This window comes from Nicotiana tomentosiformis, chromosome 5 (genome assembly GCF_000390325.3).
Source record: "Nicotiana tomentosiformis chromosome 5, ASM39032v3, whole genome shotgun sequence".
Classification (NCBI taxonomy): Eukaryota; Viridiplantae; Streptophyta; class Magnoliopsida; order Solanales; family Solanaceae; genus Nicotiana; species Nicotiana tomentosiformis.
The window spans coordinates 90,738,523-90,745,746 of record NC_090816.1 but is presented as its reverse complement, the minus strand read 5'-3'; positions in this window follow the sequence as shown (position 1 = coordinate 90,745,746).

Here is a 7,224-nt window from a genome sequence, read left to right as displayed (position 1 = left end):
TCAGGTAATTGTTTTACATGAATTTCAAAGCATTAAATACTAGACATGGATAATATTTTCTAATTTGTATTTTTAACATCAACCAACGGGAGCAAAGTAAAAGTGGAAGAACTGAGCAGGCTTCCACCAGTTCAGCACCTGCTGCAACAAAATAAAAATAAAAGCAGCAGAGAAAGAGGCCAAGTTGTTTGATAGATCATGAAACTGAACCAAATCAGGATAGTTCACCACCTCAAGTTGAAAATGATATCAACTGTTCAGCACCTCAAGCCACTCAACCAAGTCAGGACAGTGAGCTTAGGTTCATGACTACACTTGGAGTTGTGCTTAGGCCAAGAGTTATATCAGAAGTAACTACAAGGCTTAGGATGAGACAACGGGTACAAATACCAGCTGGAACAAGGTCAACCAATTTCACTGGTAATCACACTGGTGTTAGTGTGCCAATAGATCTATCTTATTCAGCACCAACATTACAGTAGAAGGGGAAGGCTGTTGTAACTACAAATCAGTTGAAAAAGGAAAAGAGAGAATTGGAAGCTGAAATCAAGGAGAAAAAAATGAAGACAAAGCTAGAATTTTTTTGTTGTGTGTAGGATGTATTTACTGCAAACTTAATGATAGTTTTCTCCCATTTAGAATTCTCTGATTAATGGTTGGTTCTGAATGTTGTCACTGGATATCATATTATGATCCAGTGATGCAATTACTGTAATTACTGTTTTTTGGTTAATGTTTTTAGTGATATAATTACTAGAGTTACTGTGAAGAAGTGTATGTTTTTGGTGATGTAATTACTGGAATTGGATGTCATATTAATCTAACTATTTCAAAGTTGTAACTTGCCATACTGGAGTTCAATATTGTAAGTTGTTAGTTCTAAGCTCTAAGTTGTAAGTTATATGTTGTAAGTATTTGTCTTCAAGTGTCTATGTTTCGAAGTGTCTTCAAGCATTTGGAAGAAAACATGTTTCATTTACAGCTTTAGTGAAAGAATTAAACAATTGAAACTAGTACAATTCAGTAAATAGGAGCATAAAAAGGGGACAGTAGATAGAACATCAAAACACTAGTACTTGGAACATACATTAACAATTAATGTCATTGTTTTACAATGGCTAAGAACATCAAACGTCGGTAGATAGGAGCATCAAAAATAGTAGATAGAAACGTCTAAGTATTACCAGAACTAGGAACTGAAATATGGAGCATATGCTATCTTTCTTTTACAGAATTTACTTCATCCACATTGCCGCAACAAATCCAACAAAAAGTGCAACTGAAATTGAAAATAACATCTTCATCTTAACCACTTTATCTTCAATTTTCCTTGCTTTATTCACTTCAATATTTTTTGTAGCCTCCAAATCTTTAACGTTTTCCAACGCATTCGTCTTGCCATTCCGAATATCCACTTGACTCATTCTAACGATAATGAACAATAGTTAGGACAAGGAATAAAATTCAATTTTTGTACAAATAATTAACAAACTAAACACATGGAAAATTTCAACTTACTTTAGGTTTAGCACATTTATAGAATCTCCTTCCGTGATTTTGAGGTGTGGTCGATCGGAAGTGGTTGGCAATCTCTCCACAATGGCATCTCCTATTTGATGTAGCACTAGACTCCGGCATTTGACCCACTTTTACCACCACCAACAGAAAAGGAATTTATGATGAAATTTGTTGAAATGGGTAGTCTTGATGGAGCTTAGAGCATAGAGTGTTTGATGGAAATGGCTGTAGGAGTATAACTTAGGGTTGGGGTTTATTTTGTGTTATATTTTACGGGTTATGAGGTTTGGTATAGGTATCTTGGATCGGGTCGATTAAATATGATACCAGATGCAAAAAAGACACGGATGGGTGCCATGTGTCCCCTCCGTCCACTTAAGGATACATGTGTTAGGATAGTAAGACGACATGGAGTTTTATGGTCCAATAGTATAACGGGGGATAACTTTAAACAATTTATCATAGTAGAGGGACAGATCAGACCCTTTTTCGTTATTACTTTTAGCCCGCACTAGAAACTATTTACATTTTGTAGCCGAAAAAGTGTATAAAATTTGCATAATTTTTGTATATAACATACATAATGTATATATACAAAAATAAATATTTTTTCGGCTATTATTTTAAAAGCGATTATACAACGTCATTTGGCATCCCTTATTCTTCATTCCAAACTTTAGAATTCTTGTTAGCTCATTTGTCTCGTGCACGTCAAGCGATTCAATTGCCTAATTTAGGTTTAAGAATCGAGCCCCGGCCTCAAATATTAAGTTTTGAAATTCTTTTCGAGCTTAAGTTAGTTAAAAATAGAGATTGTGTAAAGTTTCGATTCAAAAACCACTAAAGCATAAATCGCCTCAACCACTATGTCAAAGCTCAAGTGATATATAGAAGAAGTGCACTCTTTTGTTCATTTAGTGGTTCATGCATAGACCTAGTGGGGATTTATTTTTTGGGTATACATATATATGTATACACTAACGTTCCCGCGGTGAGGATTATGCTTTCAATATTGACATAATATATAGCCTTATATACAATAAAATGTTTATTACTTTGATATAATTGTTGCATGATGGTATCGGGCGGTTAGGTGCTTCTTTACATATTATATGATGGTACAAGAACTCCCTGTCCCTTATGTACTTCAAATTACATATGATTTAATTAAAAAAGGGAGTGCTACCTCTGATCTCATGAGACAAAGAATGGATAAAAGTTTATTAAGTCTCATCCACAGTCACTCGATAAAATTTATATTCCAATTCATTTCTTTCACTAATCCTTCAGCATTGATCCTATTCATACTCCGCTAGTAATCTAATATCAGCAGTTATGTTTTGAGAATAATAGTTTGAATATGTTTTGTTTGATTTAGGTTCTTTTGTTTTTATTGAACGGATGTCTGAATTTTGGATAGTTTAGATATCAGCTCATGAAGTATTTTTGCTTTGTTTCAACCATTTTTGTTTCTGGATAGATCTCATTCATTTTATCTTGTATAAAGTCTAAATATCATTAATACACGTTGTTCAGTTAAAAGTTTCTGCTAAGGTGACAATTTACCATACCATCATTATGTTCATTACTACAAGTTTACAATATACTAATCACCATTAGCCTCCACCACATAGCCACCCAATCATCAGTGTAGAACCTCCTCTAGTTACCGGTATACAATCATCACCACCAGGATTTTAACTTGATGAGTTCAATCTTGCACTAAATTTATTATATTGTTTAAATTATGAGTTCAGATCCAAATTTTAGTTAGATTTTAATAGATTTTTTATATATATATTTATAACTTTGGGGTTCAGATGAAACCCGCAGCTAAAAAGCTACAGCCGCCCTAACCGCCAGCAACCTCTTTCTAAGAATCACGCCAATTACAACCATCGCTAGCTACTACTGCTGCTAAATTATAGAGTGGTGATTCATCAAACATTTTTTCCAGCACCATGTATATTTAAAATTTTCTCTAAATTTTATGAATATAATATTTAATTAGAATTACTTTTTACGAATTTTATAAATAAAGATAAATTACGCACATTCAACTGCTAAGAGAACAAACAATATTAGTTACTCCATCCGTTCCAATTTATGTGAACCTGTTTGATTGGGCACGGAGTTTAAAAAATAATGAAGACTTTTGAAATTTGTGGTCCTAAACAATTCAAAAAAGGGTGCAGAGTATTTGTGTGGTTATAAAAGCTTCTCATTAATGGTAGAATTGTAAGTTTAAGCAAAATTATTTCCAAATTTAAAAATGGGTCATTCTTTTTGGAACGGACCAAAAAGGAAATAGGTTCACATAAATTGGAACGGAGTGAGTATTTGATGTCCAAAATTGTAAGGACTCAAACATATTAATCTTTATAAATGAAAAACGTAAACAAGAACTTATTCAGTCATATATCTAGTCTATTAAAATGATAAGAGGTGATAGATACTGTCAATCGTTCAATTAATTGTAAGTAAGTAGTAGCACTAATACGAAACAATCGAATTTTTGAACAATCATGCGTAATAATTAACAAAAACAAGAAGGCAAGTAATAACCCATCTTCCAACTGAAAATATATAAGACTATCGGAGGCTCTGAATTACAATGATAATTTATGTCTAGAAGCCAGCAGAACCCCTATATTGACAATAAAGTATATCTAGCTTCCAGAAGTTTAGTTTAACAACTCAGGAATTGAGTAAAATATTGAATGAATCTCTAAGGAAGGTAAGCCTTGAACTTAATTAACTACTCAAGTGTGAACAAATGACCCACACATTAAAGCACTCTTCCTTGGTTGACAAGTCTAGGCTGTCTTTAATGCCTCTCACTTACTGTTGCTATCTAGCCTAATGTTTCCAATGAAAAGGCCAGTTTTTCTTTCCTCTTTCTATTTCTTTTCTTTGACAAAATATGTTTTCAGTTGCAAATAAAAAAGAAGAAGGAAGAAGAATAAAGTTCTTTATGTATCTTTGTGTGAGACTTAATTTGAGTCATATGCATCTGAAGTAAGAAACCAGATACACTAAGAATAGGCAAAAGTTTTACTGCGAATACTAATATGTACACTTCATAATTCTTAATTCAAGTGTACGACATAGCAGAAAGTCAACGCGCATAGCAACAAACACAGAAGAAAATTATAGAGAATGCAAAGGATTAACAAGTAGTGGTTAGGTTACCGCGTCGCAATAAACGAGTTGATGTCACGATCCAAAATCTCACCTTAAGAATTGTGATGTCATCTAGTCTCTAAAACTAGGTAAATTAATCACTTACAACAGTTAAACCATTTAAACATGATATTAAGAAGCATAGTTTAATATAAATACAGAAATAAAGGTGATACAAGCCTACACGGCGATAATCACAAGAAATCCCCAAGACTATGTAGTACAGAGTCACGAACTCTAACTGAATACGTACAAATAATTTATAATACAATATTGTTCGGATAGAGAGTTGACAATATAATGTAAGGAAAGGACTCCAAGGGATTGCGACGATCAAGCAATTCTACCTCAAATAATCCTCACGATCAAATAACTCTCACTGCCGGGATGTGCTATCTCCAACATCTGGATCTGCACAAAAATGCGCTGAAGTATAGTATGAGTACACTACGGGCAGTACCCAGTAATCATCAAGACTAACCTCGGTAGAGTAGTGATGAGGCACAAATCAAGACATTCACTAGTCAAATATATCCTGTATAAAATCTCAAATGGACAACAGAGATAATAACAGAAAGCAACAACTGTAAACTCATCAGTAAGAGTGATAACCACTTATAACAATTTAAGGTTTCGTTTCATCAATATATAATTCATCAAATGGTATCTCACACACAAGGCATTTCGTGCCCACATTATTAATTACCCTCGTACGACAAAGACCTCGTGCCATAATATAAGTCACACTCGCACGACAATGACCTCGTACCATAATATAAGTTACTCGCATGGCAATGACCTCGTGTGTCACGACCCAAAACCTATAATAGGTCGCGATGACGCCCAATGCCGCTATTAGACAAGCCAATACGTGAACCATCAATTTAATTATTCCTTTTTAACTTTTAAAAATGGAAAATCACTACTAGAAATCAGGGAAACCGACCAATATTGGTCGGTAAAAAAAAAGCGACCAAATAACCGTACAACATGGATGGAAACAAAAAAAAAATATTTTACATTTTTTTAAAATTAAATACCGACCAAAGTTGGTCGGTATAATGGTAAAATAGTCAACCGAAGTGGTCAGACTTGCTTAGTCAAAGCAACTTTTTGATTACCGACCAACTTTGGTCGGTAATGTGGACCTAATTTTTTAAATTTTAATAATTATATTATTATTTAAAATTATATTTAAGATTACCGACCAAAGTTGGTCGGTTATTGCAGGGGAAGCATTTATCGACCAACTTTGGTCGGTATATTTTATTTTCTGGAAAATAACCGACGAAAGTTGGTCGGTTATTAGGTCAAACATGGTCAAACTTTTGAATCACTTTAATATTTACTATCTAAATAATATAAATGTAATCCGTTAACACTTTATTTTATAATAGAAATAATGAATACAATAACATATACTATAACAAGCTATATATAGTTAAAGTAGTACAAAGAAGTGTGTGTGTGTGTGTGTATATATATATATATATATATATATATATATATATATATATATAGGTTTAGCCGTATATATATAAGAACACGAAGTGCTAGGACCACATGGTCGGGTTCTTTTGGGGATAGACTTGTGAAGAAGCAATAATCTAATTAGTACATATAATTAGTCATCATCAAATATATCTATTTGTAATTAAATTGATTCATCGACTTATAACTTTCTTAGATGCATCGATGAATATTAAAAACAAAACGTTTTCACCTATATCGATGAATATTAAAAACAAACAGTCTCAACCTATATCGATTAATATATGTCATGTATTATTAGTGATGAATTAATAAAATATAAAAGAATTAATACTAAACATCTTTGACATGTATATATATATATGGATTATAAATTAAAGAAACGAAAGAAGTTATTAGCATTAAGTAAACGAGTTAATAGGTCAAACATGGTCAAACTTTTAATTTGAATCACATTAATATTTACTATCTAAATAATATAAATGTAATTCGTTAACACTTTATTTTATAATACAAATAATGAATACACTAACATATACTATAACATGCTATATATATATAGTTAAAGTAGTACAACGAAGTGTGTGTGTGTATGTGTGTATGTCACGACCCGAAATTTTCCACCGACGGGACCGTGATGGCGCCTAATATTTCACTTGTTAGGCAAGACAACGTTAGAGAATCATTAACCAATTCCTTATTTCCATTCAGTAATTAACAATAATTAACTAAGATGAAATATAATAAGTGTGGAATATCATAAATCTGTATTAACTACTACCACCAGGATCTGGAGTCACAATTCAGGAGCATTCTAGAATTTGCAATAAGTAATAGTGAGAAAGAAATATAATTGTCTGAATGAAAGAAACAGTAGAACAGAAAAGATAGACGGGGACTTCAAGGTCTGTGAACGCCGACAGATCTACCTTGAGTCTCCGGACAGCGGACCTATAGCAGAATCTTGATCAACCTGAGCCGGTATCAAAATCTGCACAGAAAGTACAGAGTGCAGTATCAATACAACCGACC